The sequence below is a fragment of the Bos javanicus genome, chromosome 29 (assembly GCF_032452875.1).
Source record: "Bos javanicus breed banteng chromosome 29, ARS-OSU_banteng_1.0, whole genome shotgun sequence".
Lineage (NCBI taxonomy): Eukaryota > Metazoa > Chordata > Mammalia > Artiodactyla > Bovidae > Bos > Bos javanicus.
In genome coordinates, this window is record NC_083896.1 from 23885438 (window position 1) to 23909191 (window position 23754).

The following is a 23754-nucleotide window of genomic DNA, read 5'->3' on the forward strand; positions in this document are numbered from 1 at the left end:
ATTAGTGGATGGAGGGCAGGGATGCTGCCAAGCGTTCAACAACGCACAGACAGCACGCCACAACAAAGAATTCAACCAGTCTGATATGTCACCAGTCCCAAGGCTGGGAAACCTTCCTGTAAGGTTGAGGAAAAGAAAAGGGAAAGAAACCCATAGGAGAGAGCCCATGGCTTCTTTAGAACATGTTGGTTGGAAACCTTGGAAGCTTCCTGGGTAAAATCTGAAACTGGCCTTCATACAAAGAGAGTAAGGAGAGACCAAAGAAAGAGGCAGACACTCCAGACTGTGAGACACAGATTTAATAAGCAAGGGGACTTACATATGAGGCTGGTTCTGGGTGGGTGCAAGACCAGTAGATTTCTGCACTCACCCACCAGATCTTAAAAGTGTATATAGAGGCCTTAATGGGGTTCAGTCACGTATTACATCTGATGGTCTCAACAATATCTTGCTCTTTCAGGGCTGTGTCCTTGAAACAGCTCTGACTGTGGGAACAGTGGCCAGAATATATATTACAAGGACAGGGATTGCATGTGGAGGCTCTGACTGCCAGGGTTCAGCTGGTGGTCCAACCACCTGTCTCATCCTCTCAATACCCTTCTCCAAAAGAACAAGGAGGGTAAAACTAGAGAGGAAGGCCCAGCAAATACAGCCTAGCAGAGGAGCATTAACCATTTTCACAGGGTTCAGAATTTAACCACTGTGCTGATGCCTTATATATAGTAATATGGTTGTGTGTATGTGTGTTAGTTTCTTAGTTGTATCCGACTCTTTGCAACCCCATAGACCACAGCCCACCAGGCCCCTCTGTCCATGGGATTCTCAGGCAAGAACACTGGAGTGCGTTGTCATTTCTTTCCCCAAAAGAAACTGTAGAAAGAAAGGGAAGTCACCCAGTTGTGTCCGACTCTTTGAAACCCCATGGACTGTAGCCTACCAGGCTCCTCCGTCCATGGAATTTTCCAGGCAAGAGTACTGGAGTGGGTTGCCATTTCCTTCTCCAGTAATATAGTTACGTATATTCAAACAGTCATAGCGTCCTAAACTCACAAGACACAGGGGAAAGTATATCTAACACTATGAAAGAGTGAAAGATTTCCAGTTTGAAATCAAGATTTCACAGATAACTACACTCTCGACCCTCATCACTGGCAAGTTTTTATATTCACATAAATGACTCCTCTATAAATAAATAATATGATAAATTTTATTCCCTTTACTCCCTTTAACACCTGCTACTAGGACTTAGAAATTTTAAGGAGAAAAATCAAGTAGGGTTATTGAAGTCATAAAAGACTATAAAACAATAGTTGAAATCCCAAGCTAGAAACCTCAAAGAAAACAACACTAACAGAACAAAACTAAACACTCAATATAGTTTGTTAAGCAAACTATTAGATCAATATAGCCATCAAGTGAAAAAACACCTATCTTCATTAATTTTTTATTTTAAAGTTCCTAACAGGGACTAGGGTAGAGAGTCCTAGAGAAAAGTTAAATTCTGCAAAGTAGAGCTGTTTCAGTCACCCACAAACAATAAGGTCAAGTAGATACTTACCCATTGCTCTTAACACCCTGCATTTTTCCAAAGAAAATTTGTCTTAAGGCCAGAAGACCAACTCAAACCGTCAGAGGATGTGCACAGGTTAGCAAGTAGTGTGAGGGGAGGACATTTATGAAGACACACTTCTAGTCAGCGCTCAAATCATCTTCAGGTTGTTCCAGAAATAGTAGAGCCCTGTGAATCTCCGACCACATTTACAGACCGAGCAAGCACCTCATATGTACAGGTGCAATACCAAAAGATGCTAGGAACTCAAAAAAGTCTAAGAATAAAGGATCAGACTCCAAGAGTTTTCAATATACTTATTTAAATCCACTTAATAAATAATTATTAGAGTCTGTATTGGGAATACAAATGAGTAGATATGGTCCCTGCTCACATGAATATTTTAATAGGTCACCAGACAGCAATATGTCACTAACCAGAACACAAGGGAGAAGCGCTGAGTTATAAATGGGTGACCTTATATTTTATCATATAAACAGAACATATTTTAGAGTGAAAGGGGACTTTGCTAATAACTACACTGGAATAAGAGACATAACTCAGAATTTCCTAGGCAAATGAGCATGTGTGCTCATGTTTGCTATGAGAAACAAAGGTAAATCGAAAAGAAGTTCACTGGAGGGAAGAAATGCCTTCTATAGGCAGAAAAATCTTCTTGAAAGATACAGTATTTGAACTAGCCTTTTAAAAATGGTCATGGTTTTCTCAGCCAGAAATACTCAAGAAGGGCACTCCAGGTAAAATAACAGTGTGGAGAAATGTATGATTTTATGCAACATTCCAGAAGTCTGGTCCATTGTTGTTTTTCCAGTCTCCAACCACCCCACTCCCATCATCAGCTTAATAAAGGCATACTTAACAAATAGAACTGAAAGATACCGAAAACGTACAATGTAATAATTTGACGTACAGTCGGAAAGGATTACCCCATTGGGTTAATTAACACACCTATCCTGTTATCACTGAGGAAGGCTTTCTTACCTCTGCTTGCTATTCCTGGGAACTCTGCATTCAAATGGGCATATCTGTCCCTTTCTCCTTTGCTTTTCACTTCTCTTCTCTTCACAGCTATTTGTAAGCCCTCCTGAGACAGTCATTTTGCTTTTTTGCATTTCTTTTTCTTGGGGATGGTCTTGATCCCTATCTCCTGTACAATGTCATGAACCATTCTTTGGCAATGTCAAAGAATGCACAAACTACCACACAAATGCACTCATCTCACACACTAGTAAAGTAACGCTGAAAATTCTCCAAGCCAGGCTTCAATAATACGTGAACCGTGAACTTCCAGATATTCAAGCTGGTTTTAGAAAAGGCAGAGGAACCAGAGATCAAATTGCCAACATCTGCCTGATCAGCAAAAAAAAGCAAGAGACTTCCAGAAGAACATCTATTTCTGCTTTATTGACTATGCCAGAGTTTTTGACTGTGTAGATCACAACAAATTGTGGAAAATTCTTCAACAGATGGGAATACCAGACCACCTGATCTGCCTCTTGAGAAATCTGTATGCAGGTCAGGAAGCAACAGAACTGGACATGGAACAACAGACTGGTTCCAAATAGGAAAAGGAATACATCAAGGCTGTATACTGTCACCCTGCTTATTTAACTTACATTCAGAGTACATCATGAGAAAAGCTGGGCTGGATAAAGCACAAGCTGGAATCAAGATTGCCAGAAGAAATATCAATAACCTCAGATATGCAGATAACACCACCCTTATGGCAGAAAATGAAGAAGAACTAAAGAGCCTCTTGATGAAAGTGAAAGGGGAGAGTGAAAAAGTTGGCTTAAAGCTCAACATTCAGAAAACCAAGATTATGGCATCTGGTCCCATCACTTCATGGCAAATAGATGGGGAAACAATGGAAACAGTGACAGACTTTTTTTTTTTTTTTGGACTCCAAAATCACTGCAGATGGTGACTGCAGCCATGAAATCAAAAGACATTTGCTCCTTGGAAGAAAACTTATGACCAACCTAGACAGCATATTAAAAAGCAGAGACATTACTTTGCCCACAATGCTCTGTCTAGTCAAAGCTATTTTTCCAGTAGTCATGTATGGATGTAAGAGTTGGACTCACATAAAGAAAGCTGAGCACCGAAGAATTAATGCTTTTGAACTGTGGTGTTGGAGAAGACTCTTGAGAGTCCATTGAACTGCAAGGAGATCCAACCAGTCCATTCTAAAGGAGATCAGTCCTGAATATTCATTGGAAGGACTGATGATGAAGCTGAAACTCCAATACTTTGGCCACCTGATGCAAAGAGCTGACTCATTTGAAAAAATCCTCATGCTGGGAAAGATTGAAGGTGGGAGGAGAAGGAGATGACAGAAGATGAGATGGTTGGATGCCGTCACTGACTCAATGGACATGAGTTTGAGTAAACTTTGCGAGTTGGTGATGGACAGGGAAGCCTGGCGTGCTGCAGTCCATGGGGTCACAAAGAATCAGATTCGACTGAGCAACTGAACTGAACTGATCCTGTTATCTCCCACTATTCTTGATGCAAAGCCCCTTCTCTGATGAGGTAGCCTTATCACTATCTTGCAAGTGTATAAGTTAATTACTACCTCTCTAGTTTGTCATGAGTTTTCTGGACTCAAGTACTCTCACAATGAAGTGAAAAATCTATGCCCTTGCCTGGCTTCAAATACCATTTCATATGAACACTCTTGCCGTGCAGGCTTCCATGTGCTCTTGACACCATATGAATTTGACCCATCTTGGAGCTTTTAATAAATTTAATATCTTGTATCACTTTGGAGGCAATGATATCACAATATATGCTGATGAGATTTGCAAGCTTTATCATGAATGCCTTATGAACTAATTAACTTTGAGGAGACAAACTGTAGCACATCTTCTATAACCCAGACTTTACCTCCCTCTACTTCACATGTGCTGTGCTAAGTCACTTCAGTCATGTCAAACTCTTTGCAACCTCATGGACTGTAGCCTTCCAGGCTCCTCTGTCCATGGGATTCTCTAAGCAAAAATACTGCAGTGGGTTGCCATGCCCTCCTCCAGGGGATCTTCCCAACCCAGGGGTCAAACCCAGGTTTCTCTTGTCTCCTGCACTGGCTCTTTACCACTAGCTCCACCTGGGAAGCCCTACTTCACATTAAAAATGGTGAACCCAGAGTGCCCAGCCCTGAGCTAAATGGTGGCGGTAGTGGTTTACTTACTAATTGTGTCTGACTTCTGTGACTCCATGGACTGCAGCCCACCAGTTTCTCTGTCCAGGGGATTTCCCAAGAATACTGGAGTGGGTTGCCATTTGCTTCTCCAACTGAGCTAAAATGATCATATATGTATCATTTAATTCTCCCAACAACCACATGAAATATGTTCATTTTTACAATGTAGGAATGAAGACATTATTAAATTTAAAGACTGCATTATTAAATACTCTAACATCACAAAACTGCTAAGTGGAGGAGTTTGGACTTATGACTCTAGACACTGGGGAAGTGATCCTATGATGCCAAGAATATCCTGTACTGGCCCCAAATACCCACTGAAAATCCAATCTATCCTCAAAGGACAAGGGTTTCAAAAAACTCCCCCCCTCCCTTATTTTCTTTAGTCACGCCTAAGTTTTCAAAGCAATCAGCACCTTCAACACTATGTTTGACAGAGATGGTGACAGAAGAAATGGTCTCCTCCTAAAAATCTCAAATCCCCTTCCAGCTGCTGGACATGCTGTAAACAGTGTGAGACAAGCATTTGTGACAGGTGGCAGGACATAGAGGCAAGAAGCTTTAGAAGCACACAGCCTGGGTTAGATGATCCTGGATATGCCACTTACTAGCCATAGGCATTTGAGTGACTCAAACAGCCAGTGTCTTCTAGTTTCTATATGTAAAATGTGAATAGGATACAACCCATCTCCTAGGGTTGTGATGAGGACTCAGTTAATATAGATACGATATTTATTATAGCATTGTAACTAGTAAACTATTTTATTATCATTGTTACTACTACTACTAGTATTGCTCCTATTTTTCCCACTGTTATTGGTTACTTGTGAGCAGACTTCATTGTTGAATGGTGGTTAAGCTGGTTAAGAAAACTCTCTTTTTCTTTAAGGGCTTGAAGTTCAGGCAGGAAAAGCTATGAACAGATAGAATTCTAAATACACTTAAATTAGAATACCTCTTTGAAGATATTGGGCTTCCCTCATAGCTCAGTTGGTAAAGAATCCACATGCAATCCAGGAGACCCCGGTTCAATTCCTGGGTTGGGAACATCTGCTGGAGAAGGGATAGGCTACCCACTCCAGTATTCTTGGGCTTCCCTGGTGGCTCAGTTGGTAAAGAATCTGCCTGCAATGTGGGAGACCTGGGTTTGATCCCTGGGTTGGGAAGATCCCCTAGAGAAGGGAATGGCTACCCACTCCAGTCTTCTGGCCTGGAGAATTCCATGGACTGTATAGTCCATGAGGTCACAAAGATATTAAACAAAGAAACATTTGCTTAGCTTCAGTGATAGTTCCCAAGAAACAAGACTATAGATTGGGAAGGTGAGGGATTTATGTTTAGGATTGTTGACATACAGACCAGCTTGTTTATAGTAAATTTGGAGTATCAAACCACTCGGGACAAAGAAATAATGATTTTGTCAAACTCTCCATACTGATGATAATTATTGCTATGTTGGCTAATATTTAACTTAATTTAATTAATATTTAATTAATTAGTTGGCTAATACTTAATGAGTACTCCTTAAACATTGTCATTATCACATGGATCCTTTCTCCTTTCTTCTCTTTTTCATGGGATGGCTCAGAAGGACTCCCATCCACTTCTGTAACATTGTAATCAACAGCCATTTTCAACTAACACACTTTTTCTTAGTGAATTAAGTAGGATCCAAACAAGCTACTGAAATGGTCACTACAGCTGTGACTGCAAATGTCTTATATTTGGGATCTGACTGGCTACAGCTTCACTTTGTTCAAAGTAATCTAGTTTGCATTTAAAAAAAAAAAAGTTATAGTGACCTCACTGGGATATGCTGAACAGGTGTTATAAGTCATATTTCACAGATGAAATTGGACTTTGGAGCATCTATACATATATAGATAGTAAGTTGTATGTCAAAGACTCAAACCCCAATATCCTCGTTCTTTCTCCTTCATTCTTTCCAAACCCCAGAGTATTACAAAGCTATTCAAATATCTACAATGTTGGTCACAATGTAGATAATTTCTTTTACCTTAAAAAAAAGAAAAAAATATAGGCATACAGGAAGCTGCAAACGTAGTACAAAGAGCCCCTTATCTCCTTCACCCAGTTTCTCTCCATCAGTTCAGTTCAGTTCAGTCGCTCAGTCATGTCTGACTCTTTGCAACCCCATGAATCGCAGCACGCCAGGCCTCCCTGTCCATCACCAACTCCCGGAGTTCACTCAGATTCATGTCTATCAAGTTGGTGATGCCATCCAGCCATCTCATCCTCTGTCATCCCCTTCTCCTCCTGTCCCCAATCCCTCCCAGAATCAGAGTCTTTTCCAATGAGTCAACTCTTCACATGAGGTGGCCAAAGTACTGGAGTTTCAGCTTTAGCATCATTCCTTCCAAACAACACCCAGGGCTGATGATCTTTAGAATGGACTGGTTGGATCTTCTTGCAGTCCAAGGGACTCTCAAGAGTCTTCTCCAACACCACAGTTCAAAAGCATCAATTCTTCGGCGCTCAGCTTTCTTCACAGTCCAACTCTCACATCCATACATGACCACTGGAAAAACCATAGCCTTGACTAAACGGACCTTTGTTGGCAAAGTAATGTCTCTGCTTTTGAATATGCTATCTAGGTTGGTCATAACTTTCCTTCCAAGGAGTCTTTTAATTTCATGGCTGCAATCACCATCTGCAGTGATTTTGGAGCCCAAAAAAATAAAATCTGACACTGTTTCCACTGTTTCCCCATCTATTTGCCATGAAGTGATGGGACCATTTCTCTCCATAGTGCCGTCTTATATAGCAGTAGCATCATACCTAAACCAGAAAACTGACATTCATGTATCACTGTTAAGTAGTCTACAGAACTCTTCAGTTCCTACCATGTTTTCCAACTGCATTCACGTTGTGTTTATGTATATGTGGGTGCATTTCTAAGCAATATTAACTTGGGATAAATTTGTGTAACCACAACCACCACAGTCATGCTATGTCTTTGTACCTATCCACCCTACACCTCATCACCCCCAATTCCTGGCCCCTATCAACCACTAATCTGGTTCTCCTTAGTTGTCATTTTTAAAATGTGATACAGTGGTATTACCCAGTTAATTAAACTTTGAGACTGACTTTTTAAAAAGTAGATTTAACGCCCTTGAGTTGCATTCAGACTGTTGTAGCTTCAATAGCTCATCCCTTCTTACTGCTGTATAGTATTCCACTGGAGCAATGTATCAGTCTGTTCAACCATTCACATGCTGAAGGGACTTGGATTGTTTCCTGTGCTTCACAGCTCTGAAAAAAGGTGCTGCAAACATCTGTGCACAGGCTTTTATGTGGCTATATTTTCATTACTCTGAGATAAATATCCAAGAGAGTGATTATAGGGGCATCTGGTAAGTGCACGTTTTGTTTTGTAAGAAACTACCAAATGAACTTCCAGAATGGCTGTACTATTTTACATTCCCACTCTCAATGCATGAGTGATCATTTCTCTACATCATTGCTAGCACTTGGAACTGTCATTTTTACGATTTTAGTCATTCATATTGTGTGTGTTATGATACCACATTAAGAGCTTAATTTGTCATTTTGCTAATAGTCAATGATGATAGCATCTTTCCACATGTTCCTTTGCCGTCTATATCTTTGGTGAAATGTCTTTTTGCTGATTTTACAACTGGATCTTTTTTTCTTTTCTGTTGAGTTTTGAGAATTCTTCATATACTCCAGATATAAAGCCTCCATTGGATATGTGATTTGCAGATATTTTCATAGTCTCTAGCTTGTATTTTCATTCTGGTTGCAGCCTTTCACAATGCAAAATGTTTTACTTTTGATGAAATTCAGCTTACCTATTTTTCATTTTATTAATAGTACATTAGATATCACATATAAGAACTCTTTCTCTAGCCCTAGATCTCAAAGATTTCCTCCCATTTTTTTTCTTAACAGTTTTGTACTTCTACCTCTTAGATTATAAGTTCGTGACCTATTTGGAATTTATTTTTGCATATGGTAAGAAGTTTAGGTTTTGGCCTATGCATGTCATTTGTTGAAAAGGCTACTTTTCCTTCATTGAATTGCAAAAGCTTTTGTCAAAAACCAATTGTATTTTTATTCTTCTCTTTCCTGATTCTCTATTCTGTTTCACTGATTTGTGTGTGTATTCCACTGCCAATTCCACACTGCCATGAGTACTGTGAGTATAGAAAGCCTGCATATCATACAACGGTCAGTTCAGTTCAGTTCAGTTCAGTTGCTCAGTCATGTCCGAATCTTTGTGAGCCCATGAATCGCAGCACCCCAGGCCTCCCTGTCCATCACCAACTCCCGGAGTTCACTCAGACCCACGTCCATCGAGTCAGTGATGCCATCCAGCCATCTCATCCTCTGTTGTCCCCTTCTCCTCCTGCCCCCAATTCCTCCCAGCATCAGAGTCTTTTCCAGTGAGTCAACTCTTCTCATGAGGTGGCCAAAGTACTGGAGTTTCAGCTTTAGCATTATTCTTTCCAAAGAACACCCAGGACTGATCTCCTTTAGAATGGACTGGTTGGATCTCCTTGCAGTCCAAGGGACTCTCAAGAGTCTTCTCCAACACCACAGTTCAAAAGCATCAATTCTTTGGTGCTCAGCTTTCTTCACAGTCCAACTCTCACATCCATACATGACCACTGGAAAAACCATGGCCTTGACTAGATGGACCTTTGTTGGCAAAGTAATGTCTCTGCTTTTGAATATGCTATCTAGGTTGGTCATAACTTTTCTCCCAAGTAATTCCCTTCATTTTGCCCTTTCCATTTTGTTATAGTCATCTTAGTTCCTCTCCCTTTCTTCATAAATTTTAGATACTGTTTGCCCATTTCTAGAGAAAATCTTGTTGGGATTTTCACAGGGATTTTATTAAATGTATCAGTTTGTGGAGTATTGACATCTTTACTATATTGAACCTTCTAACCTGTAAACACAGTATGTTTCCCCATTTACCTACACTTTTATTTCTTCCATTGGTGTGTTGCAATTTTCAGCACACAGACCCTGTACATGTTTCATTAGATTTATAACTAGGAATTTTACTTTATTTCAGAGTGACTGAATATGACGTTACTTTTTAAATTTTAATTTCTATGTATCACTTGATAGTATAAAGGAATAAAATCAATTTTGTGTGTTAATCTTATAAAGCTTGTGACTCTGCTGAACTCACTTATTAGTTGTACGATTTTCCTGTAGATTCCTCAGAATTGACTCCATAGGCAAGCATGTCATCTGTAATTAGGATTAGCTTTATTTCTTCCTTTCTGGTATGCATGCTTTTTATTTCCTTGTGCTGCCACCTTATTCTGTTGGCTAAGATCTCCAGTGCTGTGTCACACAGGAGTGGGAGCACACCATCACTGGGCTGTGCCCAGTGTTAGGGAGAAACTAATCAGTCTTTCAGCATTAAGTGTAATGGCAGCCGCATGTCGTACAGCCTTGTCCATCCTGGGTGGAGGTGGAGGTTCTGATGGACCCCCTGGCACTGAAGCTGGGGGGAGACAGGCTGCCCATCAACCTTGCCTTGCCCTGGCTTTGCAGTCTGTGTGCTGCTGGACAGGAGGGGAGGCCCAGCTCCATGTGGGGCCCACCAACATCCCCACAGAGAGGGACCTAAAGCACCACCTGCTTCTGCCAAGCAGATTTCCTACTATCATATGGTTCAAGGAGGGTGAGTTTTCAGAAAGGTTTTCTGTTCTATTAGACTCCCTTTTCTCGTTCTTTCTCGAGGAGCAGTCTCTCCTCTGTGCCTATCTGTGGATTCAGGTTCCAGAGTTCTTCAGCTCCCCATCTGAGAGACACCAAAGGCAAAACAAAAACAGGGAACTCAATGCATTCTTGTTCATCTCCCAGAGCTGCTATGTAGTCCTTCTTCTTCTACCCACCTTTCAGAGTCTACCCGGGAATTTGTTGTGTTATATCCAAGGGTTTTTTAGTTGTTATGGACCTGGGAGGAATGGGGATAGTCCAACTTGGCCAGAACCATGTCTTCAGTGTGTTTAATTTTTAGGAAAATATTCACTTTCCTTCACTTTTTCAAAGAAACAAATCCCTAATAATTGGAATTTTTCATAAACCTGAACACATTTAATTGTTTAGCATATTTTTGAGCAGACACTATGATTTAGATATTGCTCTAAAAGTGTTGTACCATTCATATGAATTAAATACTACCATCCATATTTTCTAAATGAAGAAATGGGAAAAGAGAGGTTTTAAGTGCTCCAAGGGGTAGAATGGGAGAGTCAAACCAAGACAGTTACAGTCAAATCATGGCAGAAGAATTAGCACCATAATCCCTTATCAAACCATCAAGTTTCATTGATTTTTCTTTCTAAATGTCTTTCAGATTCATTCTTTTATCTTCATTTCTCCCATCTTCATCAAAGCTACCATCATCTTACCCACATCTAAGCGGTCAATACTTGAGCTCTTCCTATTGCTTCTAAATGGAACTCTCATAATCACTGTTCATTTTTCAATTCATTCTTTGGAATTCAAAGGTGATCATCTTACAGTCTTTTCTAAAACCCCTCAATTACTTTTCACTGGTCTTAAAATGTGGACAAACATTTTTAATATAACCTCCTCAGCCTGTCATGGGTTTTCCCAACCTGACTCCCTCAGTTCCTTTTCACATTTGTCTGCTCAGCTCCTACCACCACGCTCTATTCCCTGTTTCAAAAGGGCTTTGTCCCCTTGGGTCACAGAAACTTTCACATGCTCTTCCTTCTTAGCCACATAAACACTTGCTTATCCTGGGTATCCAGTTCAGTCCTCACTTCTTCAGAGTAAAGAATGCTCAATTACCTTGCTCAGAAAGATTCCCCTATAATATGTGGCTCAGACAGTAAAGAATCCTCCTGCAATGCGGGAGACCTGGGTTTGATTCCTGGGTTGGGAAGATCCCCTAGAGGAGGGCATGGCAACCCACTCCAGGATTCTTGCCTGGAGAATCTCCATGGACAGAGGAGCCTGGTGGGCTACAGCCCACGGGGTCACAAAGAGTTGGCCATGACTGAACAACAACAGCAAGGAGAATTAAGAAAAGGAAAAGGTAATTGAATCAGGCAGCTGGGGAAAACTTAGATGGGAAGAACTTATAAATGAAATACAATCAGGTAATGATGTGTTGATATATTCATTTATCACAGTGACTGTAGGAAAAGGAGAAAGGAATGAGGTTTAAGGAGCTCTCTCTGAGGCAGGCCACTTCCTTCATAAACAATTGCTAAAGACACAACTCCTAGACTCTAAGAAAATACTTGCAAATCATGCATCTTTTAAGCAACTTGAATCTTCTAAGCAATCTTGAATATAAAGAACCTTTACAACTCAGTAATAAAAAAGTAACCCAATTAGAAAATGGGAAAAGTATTTAAATAGACATTTTGCTAAAGCATACATATAAATCTCTAATAAACACATGAAAGGATACTCAACATTTTTAGTCATGAAGGAGACCCAAAGCAAAACCACAGTGACCACTTCACACACACCAGAATGACTATAATCAAGACCGATCACAGAAATTATCTATAAAATAGAAAAGAAATGGAATCCCTTGTACACTGCTAATGGGAATGAAATATTTGTAAATTACTTGGCAGTTCCACAAAGTAGTAAATATAAGATTACCACATGCTTCAGCAATTCTGCTTCTAGGCATACACTTGAGAAAAATGAATTTATATATCCACACAAAGATTCACACAAGCATCATTCATAAAAGCCAAAGGTGGAAACAACCCATAAAGACATTGACATATGATTGCATAAAGAAAATGTGGTATATCAATATAATGGGATATTTTTCAGTAATGAAAAATAATGAAGCAGAACTTCCCTGGTGATCCAGGGGTTAAAACTGTGCTTGCAATGCAGGGGGTGTGGGATCAATCCCCAGTGGGGCAACTAAGAGCCCACATGCAGTGTGGTGAAAAAAATTAAAAAACTTTTTTAAAGAAAGAAAAGAATGAAGCACTGCTACATATAACAGCACGTACCATGGATAAACCTCAAAAACATTTGCTAAGTACAAGAAGTCAATCACCTGCTTTACATTCTCGTTTATATAAAACATCCAGATGGCAAATCTAGAGCATCATAAACTAGGTAAGTGGCTACTTAGGGCTAAGTTCAAGGAAATGGATACAAGTTTTTTCCTCAGGGTGATAAAAATGTTCTAAAATTAGAGTATTATAACAGAAGTGCAACTCTGAAAATACACTTAAAATAACTGTACTTTTATTTTTTTTAAGATTTTTGTTTGAATTTGTAACTCTCACTGAGATAGTTTTTGTTCTAATTAGTGTGGGTTAGTAAAACACTGTTGATGTTTTTTTGCTTGCTTGTTTGGGGGGTTATTTTTTTAGCCACACCTGGCATATTGCAGGATGGGATCGAACTTGAGTCCCATGAAGTGGAAGTGTGCAGTTCTAACCACAGGACTGCCAGGGAATTCCCTGAAGTATACATTTTAACGAGGTGAACTTTATGCTACATACACTATACCTCAATAAAGCTGTTAAAAATTACTAAGTATAAAGTTCTTAATTAAACTGGCATTTTTATCTCTAGCCATGTCTTAAAACAGGGATGGAAAGACTCATCAGATATCATTCTTGGGTGAAATGTTCTGCAAAGAAGGATTAGAAATGTTAGTTATTTTGCTAATATCCTAGAGACATGCTACATTTCCTTAATTGAAAAAACATTTATTTAATAGTAATATTGGGGGAAGGAAGAAGAAGTAAATATATATAAAATGCATTCATTCCCAGTTTCTTAAATGTGAAATCTGAAAATCTGTTCTTTAGGCTCAAGGACAAATGTCTTTGCAATCTAACACAGTGCATGAATTTGAGAAACAATTTTTTAAGTCAGAGTAAATACAACTCTAAGCCCTGTAAGCCCTCTATTTGCCAGAATGGACAACTAACTCTTTTATTATTGAACTCCACTTCACCCTACTTTGCCCTTTGTGGGATTCTATCATGGTTCTGTGGGTCTCAGGCAAAACCTTATGGGAAGGCTGTCTGGTTTCCACACTGGTTATTACTCTGGCCGATTAAACGGAGGCTTGAAGCCCCGCTTTGTTGTTGCTCAGTCACTAAGTCGTGTCCAACTCTTTATTACCCCATGGACTGCAGCACACCAGGCTTCCCTGTCCCTCATCATCTCCCAGAGTTTGCTCAAACTCATGTCCATTGAGTCAATGATGCCATCCAACCATCTCATCCTCTGTCTCCCCCTTCTTCTCCTGTCTTCAATCTTTCCCAGCATCAGGGTCTTTTCCAAAGTGTGGGCTATTCACATCACGTAGCCAGAGGATTGGAGCTTCAGTTTCAGCATCAGTCCTTCCAAGTTAATTGGCTGATTTCCTTTAGGATTGACTGATTTGATCTCCTTGCAGTCCAAGGGACTGTCAAGGGTCTTCTATAACACCAGAGTTTGAAAGCATCAATTCTTCAGTGCTCAACCTTCTTTATAGTCCAACTCTCACATCTGTACATGACTACTGGAAAACTACAGCTTTGACTATATGGACCTTTGTTGGTAAAGTAATGTCTCTGCTTTTTAATACACTGTCAAAGAGAAGGGAGTGGCAAACCACTTCAGTATTTTTGCCTTGAGAACCCCATGAACAGTATGAAGCCCTGCCATTCAGCTGCTAAACTCAGGTGCTGAAATCTTTGCCAAGAGCAGGTACTCCAGGAGTTAGAACCTGAATTTGGAGTCCACTGTATACCCATTATTCACCCTCTCTTGAGGACACCAGTGAAGAATCTGGACGCCTCTATATTGCCTCTCTTGGGGCTAAACTACCATAGCTTAGACCATTTTTACTACTTCCCAGATACCAAGCCCTATAATCCCAGTTCCCTCTGGAAGATTCAGTCTCCAATTTTTTCTTCTTTCTTTTTTAAAATGAGGTAGCATTATACAAATTTCATGCATATGACATTATTTCTATTTCTGTATACACCACAGCATCAGTTCAGTTCAGTTCAGTCTCTCAGTCACGTCTGACTCTTTGCGACCCCATGAACCACAGCACGCCAGTCCTCCCTGTCCATCACCAACTCCCGGAGTTTACCCAAACTCATGTCCATTGAGTTGGTGATGCCAACACAACCATCTCATCCTCTGTCGTCCCCTTCCCCTCCTGCCCTCAATCTTTCCCAGCATCAGGATCTTTTCAAATGAGTCAGCTCTTCATATCAGGTGGCCAAAGGATTGGAGTTTCAGTGTGAACCACCAAAAATTTAGTTTCTCTCTGTCACCATAAAGTTGACCCCCTTATCCCATTTTGCATCCCCAAATCTTCCCCTCTGGTAATTGCTGCTCTGTTCTCTGTATCTAGTTGTTTGATTTTGTTTGGTTTGTTCAGTTATTCACTTTTTAGTTTGTTTTTTATATTTCACATCAATGAAATCATATGGTATTTGTCTTTCTCCATCTGACTGATTTCACTTAGTACAATGCCCTCAAAGTCCATCCATGTGGTCATAAATGACAAGAGTTCATGTTTTCTGGCTGACTAGTATTTCACAGTATATATACATATATGTCGTATCTTCTTTATCCATTCATCTGTCAGTAGACACTTAAACCGTTTCCAGAAAAAAGTGTACTAAGTCTTCCCATTGGAAAAGAGGCTTGGGTCTCTAGGACCAAAAACTATTCTCAACTCACAACCGTGAGTAGGAATATGGGTAGAACAGATACGGCAGAATCACCGCAGAAGCAAAAACAAAAAGTGAAAGGAAACAAGCCAGTTTCCATCCTTTCTGGTGTGTGTGTGATCTGCATCAAATAATCTTTTACTTTTATTATTAGTTTCTGTAAAATATACCCTAATTCCTCCCCAGCAGGGAGAAACAAACCACAGTGTAGCTAACTCAATCAAGTGCTTTTTGATTTGGATATACAGTACTATATATAAAGTATGGCATGTTATATATAATATATATTAATCATTTACACATATTTGTACATGAATAAAAACATCTATAAAATGTGTATTAAACCATTAGCAATGATTTACACTGGGAAGTTGGACAGAGGATAAATGGAAGGCATTTTATTATTTACTTCATTCAGTTTGTACTTCTGAATTTTTTACAAACAATATGTATCTTTTACTGCTAAAAAAAAGTGCTTGTTTGTCTTTTAAGGAAAAGGAAAATGCTTTCAGTGCAACCAAGTTTGTATCGAAAAGACAAAGTTTTGGAGGCTGACAGATCTGCATGTGAATCTTAGTTCTGAATACAAATCCCAGAGAGATTTGACAAATTCTTTGCACCACAGTTTCTACGGATATAAAAGAGACAATGATAGCGTGCCTAGGAGTAGAAAGCCAGGTTTAGGGTCTGATTCATCAGGTCCAAACTGATTATACTATGAAAAAGACATTCAGAAAACATTTATACAGTGAATGCTATTGGGAATAAACTTTGTGAAATTATTTTGGGCGCATAGTGGATGCTCCAAAAAGGGCAGAGGCCACCACCTCCACCACTATCATCATCAACATCTTCACGGTGTGATATTGGCCTGCATTTTCCATGAGCTTTTCCTCAATAATTATAGGAAGATACTTCTAGGAGCTTTCTACTTTCGTTTATGTCCCCAAGGCTCTGAATCCAAATCCAGCTCTGTTGCTTGCTCTCTGAATCTCAGCGTTGTCGCCAAAAATTGGAAGCAATAAGATCCATCATGCAGAGCTGCTGGGAAGAGTAACTGATCGAGCATGAAGCGTCTAGTGTGTACCAGCTAAGCAATACAGATTCCGTAAATGTTAGTTTTGTTCCACAGGGCTAATTTAGCAATGCATCATTAAACTACAAAATTAATGAAGAGCTGAACTGCACTCCAGTGTTTCTGGGTTTCTTTTAAACACCTAACCAATAGAAATATCCAAAATGAGAATAAAATAAAGATGTGAAACTGCTGTTGGACTTTGGCTTTACGGAACGGTCACAAAAGCATCCCCAAAGTGACCCTTTTCTCTTTTTGCTGTGAAGAGGCTGGATGACTATTGTGTAGGTTCCACAGCTACCCAGAGAGATTCTGAAGAAAACTGTCTAAATATGAAACATGGAGAGAAAATGAATGCTGTATTGATGTTTTTCTTTATCACAGAAGTTGCCTTCTGCTTCAGGAATTCTTGACACGAATGTATTGGTCTTTCTCTGTCTGAAGCAAGGTGATGGTGCAGAAAAACAAGGAATCTGGGAAGAAGACTGGCCAAACAAAAAAGTCTCTTTTGCTCCTGTTTTAATACATGATTATGTCTTTCCTTGTGCTCTTGGGCTCAGAAGCCCCAGAGAAAAAAAGAATAGAATTAAAGGGAAACACAGAACCCTGAAAATGTGCTAGTCTTATTACCCTGCTTCCCAATATGTCCTTTTGTTCCTTTTGAATTCCTTCTCCATCCCCATCTGTAGTGGGTTGAAAATGCTTCTTCCCCAAATTCATATCCGCTAGAAACTCAGGATGTGATCTTAAAAAGAGACAGGGTCTTTGCACGTGTCATTAGTTAAGATGAGGCCATAATGGATGAAGGAGGACCCTAAATCCACTGACTGGTACCCTTTCAAGAGGAGAACACATAACAGGAAGAAGGCCATGTGCAGCTGGAGAAAGAACCTGGACACACAGCCACAAGTCGAGGAGCACCAGAGCCCCTAGAAGACAGAACGGAGAGGGGAGGGAGTGTGGCCCTGCTGGCTCATCGATTTTGGATTCTGACCTCTAAAATTGTGGAAGAAAGCTTTCCTGTGGTTTTAAACCACTCAGCGTGTGGCAGTTTGTTATGGCAGGGCTAGAAAAATAAATTTCCAGTATTATATTCAATTGTTCAACCACTGAGGTGCTAGGATGACAGTGAGGAACCAAATCCTGATGTCCCTTCATGTTTCCTAGAAAAGAGACCCTGGAGGACTGAAAGAAAGAGGGCCGAGGATACAAAGTTAATAATGAAGTCATGTGACAGTGTTTTCAGGGTACAGGGAAGAGCAGGTATTTGAGACACACATACTGAGTTTGAAAACCAGTCCTTACATAAAGCAACTCTAAGGTATCAGTAAGTCACTTAACCCTTCTGAGACCCCATATCCCCATCTTTATAAAGAGATGATGCTACCTACTTGCTATGGAGTTGGGAATATTAAGAAAGATGTAATTCGAAAGGTTTGCACAGTTCCTAATACATAATACTAGATGCTCAGTAACTGGTAGTTTTGTTTTTTAATGCAGCTAGTCTAGGACTCTGAAAATCAGAATACTTCAAATATGCCAGGCCATACATCCTGGCAAAACTATAACTCAAAATGATACGTGCACCCCTATGTTCATAGCAACACCGTTAATAGCCAAGACATGGAAGCAACCTAAGTGTTCACTGACAGATGAATGGATAAATACGTGGAGCATATTTATAAAGGAATACCAGTCTGTCTTAAAAAAGAATGAAATAATGCCATATGCATCACCATGCGTGCATGCTCAGTCGCTTTAGTCATGCCCAACTCTTTGTGACCCCGTGGACTGTAGCCTGCCAGGCTCCTCTGTCCAAGGGATTCTCCAGGCAAGAATCCTGGAGTGGGCTGCTATCCCTCCTCCAGAGCAACACAGATGGATCTAAAGATTATTGTACTAAGTGAAGTAAGTCAGAAGGAGAAAGACAAATACCATATGACAGCACTTATATGTAGAATCTAAAATATAACACAAGTGAACCTATCTACAAAATAGAAACAGACTCATAGGTAAAAAAGCCAGACCTGTGGCTGCCAAGAGGGAGAGAGGGCGGGGAGGGGGATGGAATGGACCTGGGGTTAGCAGATGCAAACTATTATATACAGCATGGATTGCAAGCAAGTTCTATGCTATAACACAGGGAACTCATTCAATACCCCGTGATAAACCATGATGGAAAAGTGAAAAAGAATATATATATACGTATACACACACACACACATATATACCTGAATCATTTTGTTGAACAGCAAAAAATTAACACATTATAAATCAACTACACTTCAATAAAATTAATTTTACACACACACACACACACATGCCAGGCCAATTGTCAAAGGAAGTGCCATTCTAAAAATATTGAAGTATGTATCTATTAAACTTGGAAGAGGCTTACAATTTGTCTATACTGTCTCAGCTCTCTGGTGAGTATTCCTAAGAATCTGTATTAACAAGAAAATCCCGAGAGCATACATAAGAAGACACTAAGCTTTCTCAGCCTCAGGGACTGGAAGGTACACTCTTGGTAGACCATCCATAATTCGCTGCCCTCTTCCTTCCTTGATCCTGGGAGAGTCGACCCAGCATAGCACATGATATTAGCTACTTTCCATGATCCTTAATACGGAGATTAGTGGGGGCCCAGTGGGCTTAGGTAAGTGTGCTGGGAGGTTTCTGCAATTGATTTCCTCCATGAATGAAGTGGAAAAATAAAAAGGAGGAGGTAGAGGAAGAAGAGAGAAGTACGTCATGAAAATGTTGTGGTCCTCTCCCTGCCTTTTGTTGTCTTCTTTATCCCTCCAGACCGGCCATGTTCAAGAATAGATTTCGAAAGCAACTTTCTTCAACAGTGTGTTATCATTCAGCATATATTATGTGCTAACAATGTGCTCAGCAGAGGGAATACAAAGGTAGACATTGGTCCTGTCTTCTTAGGAAGGCTCTTCTTAGAGCCTATTATCTAGAGACAAATCAAGCCTTCTAGTCACAGACAGTAAGCACTAGAAATAATAATAATACACAACAAGAGAACACAATCCAGGTGAGGAGTTAGGGAAGACTTCCTGGAGGAAGTGACATTTAATGAAAGAACTGAATGGGAGTTAGCTAGGCAAAATGATACAGGGATCAACTTTGAAAATAATTATAAATAAAACAGCAAACAAACTGAGTAACTGTCAAAGCAACACTAGAGTTCATACAGTAAATCATTACAGCAAGGTGACGGTTCTATAGAAATCGCCTCAACATTTCCATGGCATGGAAACACAGGCAGAGGAAATAACCCCGTTTACATAATGAATATGCACTTGTGGGCCAGGATTCCTTCCAAAGGAAAAGGAAGCTGCTTGATATAGGTGTCCCATGCCCATCTCTCCACCTTTGGGTAACTCCCCTGATGTTTACAGATAGTAACAAGTTCTCCTCTGGGCCTGTGGCAGAGTTTCTAAAAATGGACAAAACCATATCTCCCAGCTCACATGCTATTCTGCAATATAATCTCACCCTTCCCTGAGTCATGGAGACCAATCTATTCCTCCCATACAAATGCATTTGTAATCAAGGGAATGTGGCAGAAACCATGTCACATGACTTCCAAGGTGAAGGTCAGAAAGAGTCTGGCAGTTTCTGGATGCCCCATCCCAGAATGTTACCTCCCAGAACCCAGTGCCAGGTGGTAAAAGGCTGAAGATACAAGGCCAGGCATGTATGTGTACAGGCTCCAGGTCACAGTCCCAGCTGAGCCCAGCTTTCAAGAAATATCAACCCAGGCACCAGACACGTGAGGACAGAAGCCTTCAGAAGATGGCACTGCTCAGTTGTTTGAGACTTCTTCCCAGCCCTTTAAGATTTCCCAGCTGAGGCCCAGATATCAAGGAGATACAAGCCATCCCTGCCGGGCCGTCTAGATTATTCACCCACAAAATTTATGAGTTTAGTAAATGGTGGTTGTTTTACATGACTAAGTTTGAGGTGTCCATCAGACAGCAATAGATTCCCAGGACAGTATCCATAGCTTTGTGCCCATGGCGTGATGGGACACAGGAACTCAATGAGGTTTTTGTGGAGCTGGGATGAAATGAGATCAAAGCACCTGGAAAGACTGTGCTCATTCCTCTGAGACAGCCTTCCATCTTCAGAATGAGGTATGCTAAAGGATAACTCACCACCTGTCAGTGGTTTCGCAGTTTCTCTCTGCAGTGATTTCAGTTATCACCTGACATAGATAGACCCTAAAATGAACCTAAGGAAGAGCAATTTTGCAACACTCAAAAATAGATTTTCGTCAACTACATGACCTCCCTGGGAATTACAAGGTATATGTTTATAGAGTTGGTAAAACCTGTTACCAAATTCTATATTCAGTTCCTCTGGTTGATGCTGTCTAGCAATGTATTAATAGGGGAGGAAGTAGGAAATCAGAGCAGAGCCAAAGGTTTTTCTGGAGAATTTCTAGGTCAGAGCAAAAATAAAGATCAGAGATAAGGTTTTGTCCTCTCTAAATGTGGTAAAGTGAAGGGATTAGAAATATGAGCTCTGGACACACAATGTCTCAAGTTAAAGTTCTTATTTTCTTACTGTGGCTATCAGAACTTTTAAATGTGGCTAGCACTGTGCAGGCTGAGAAGGCAATGGCACCCCACTCCAGTACTCTTGCCTGGAAAATCCCATGTGCGGAGGAGCCTGGTGGGCTGCAGTCCATGGGGTCGCTGAGTGGACACGGCTGAGCAACTTCACTTTCACTTTTCACTTTCCTACATTGAAGGAAATGGCAACCCACTCCAGTGTTCTTGCCTGGAGAATCCCAGGGACGGGGGAGCCTGGTGGGCTGCCACCTATGGGGTTGCACAGACTTGGACACGACTGCAGCAACTTAGCAGCAGCAGCACTATGCAGGCAGCACTGGTGGTAAAGAACCCGCCTGCCAATGCAGGAGACATAAGAGATGGGGGTTTGATCCCTGGGCTGGGAAGATCCCCTGGAGGAGGGCATGGCAACCCTCTCCAGTATTCTTGTCTGGAAAATCCCATGGACAGAGGAGCCTAGTGGGCTACAGTCCATAGCATCACAAAGAGTTGGACACAACTAAAGTGACTTCGCATGCATACACAGCATTGTAAATCTACTGGACATTGCTGTATATCAGGTGTTTCTTAAATGTGGGCAAGAAAGAAACAGAGGAAAAGGATTTCCTCTGTTTTTTTTGCATTCTTAATCTCAAGTTTTTTCCCCCCTCATAAAAGTAGGATATACCCAGCAATCTAAAACTCTGATATGGGTTTCTCCCTTTGCAAGGGGCACAGTGAAAGCAGCAGTCTCTAAAATGGGATTCATTTGAAACCCAGGTCTGAGTGTGTTTTCCTAAAGTGCTGTATCAGAAAACACTCAGAGCCTCAATACACAAGGAAGATTGCTGGGGTTAATTCATAATATTTACCATGGATGCAACAGGAAACAGAGACAGTACCACATACAATGTAATGACTATTCTTATGCAGAAATAATAATATCAATAATTTCTGGAGAATGCATTTTTGTCCTGACATGTCCTAGACATTTACTCCTCCTGGATATTTTCCATTCACAATTTTATTCTACTGTCACAGTAACCTAGAAAGGTAGTAACTACCATCCCTGTTTCACCTATGTGAAAAAAATGAAATTCAGAGAGGTTAGTTTGCTGAGTTAATAAAAGTAAAGTCCAGGATTTGCAACCAATACAGTATCTTTCTAAAGCTCACACGCTAATTACCACTGGCTGGAATTGGGTCCTATCTCCTGATAGAGAACTTCCTGAGATGCCGGGGTGCTAGCATGAATTTCAGTATTCTGCCTGCTTCCCAGTGGTTAGTGTCAGACTTACTCCTAGACGTGGCTTTGTGCTGACCCACTTTTCACATATAGTACAGGCGTATCAATGGAGCATAGCCTCAAGCCATTTCTTCCCACCTTAGGAGTTTACTCTAGACCAGCGGTTCTCAAACTTTGTCACTGTTATTCAGTTGCAAAGTCGTGTCTGACTCTTTGTGACCTCATGCACTAGAGCATGCCAGGCTCCTCAGTCCTCCAGTATTTCCCGGAGTTTGTGCAAATCATGTCCATTGAGTCCATTATATTATCTAATCATTTTATTCTCTGTCACCCTCTTCTCCTTTCAGGTTCAATCTTTCTGAGTATCAGGGTACTTTCCAGGGAGTCGGCTCTTTGCATCAGGTGGCCAAAGTTTTGGAGCTTCAGCATCAGTCCTTCCAATGAATATTCAGGGTTGATATCCTTTAGGATTGACCAATTTGCTGTCCTTGCAGCCCAAGGGACTCCAAAGAGTTTCTCCAACACCACAATTCAAAAGCATCAATTTTCCTCAAACTTTGGCATGCCTCCCAATATGGAGGATTTGGATTTCCAATAAGTTCCCAAGTGATAGTGACATTTCTGGTCCAGGAATTATACTTTGAAAATCCTAAGCCTAGACCTAGCTCCTAGATCTTCTTGTCCACATATAAAATCATCTGAGGTTTTAAAAATGAACCAGTGCCCATATCAGAACAACTGAATCTGAATTTTGATGGTGGGTCCAGATATAAGCTTTTTTTTTTTAATCTCCCAGGAAAGAAGTGAAGGTTGAGAACAACCAAGCTATCTGGTCTTTGTCTTGAACCTTTCCCAATATCTATTCCACAAGATAAAATTGGGGAAAATAACTCAGCCTTTTTCAGGCAAATGGCCACGGCTTAACTGATTCGCAAAAGACAAGCGTAACTGCAGAGGCGAGCTCCAGCCTGGAGGTTGTTAGGTGGGTATCAGGGTGGGAATTAGGAAGTACGGAAGCCACAGGTCAGGCACAGCAGCAGGAGACAGAGCCCCTAAAAATGCCACCGATAACTAACATTAGTCTGTCCTAAAGAAATAGTTTAACAAAGTAAAGGTCAATGTGTTCAGCCATGGCCTTTGCTTCATAGCTGGGGAATCTTCCAATGTGAAGGACACTGACATTAAAACTATTCTGTGGCTCAACAGGAGTGAAAGTTGATGGAATGGAAATTATTTACATCTGTGAGTTTCCCCAAAAAGGAGACCCAGTGCAGCTGGCATCTACTCTTATAAAACCTGCAACGCTAAGAATTGCAAGTATAAATACCATGAGGTTTTTTTTCCATAAAGTAGGACATATCCTAGCAATCTAAAAATCTGA

The 23754-nt window shown here is 40.6% G+C and overlaps 1 protein-coding gene across 2 annotated transcripts in view; it reads right to left on the reverse strand.

The window, feature by feature from the left end:
• The window catches only part of NELL1 (neural EGFL like 1), a 1051740-nt gene that overhangs the window by 398492 nt on the left and 629494 nt on the right, over positions 1-23754 (reverse strand). The window lies entirely within an intron of this gene.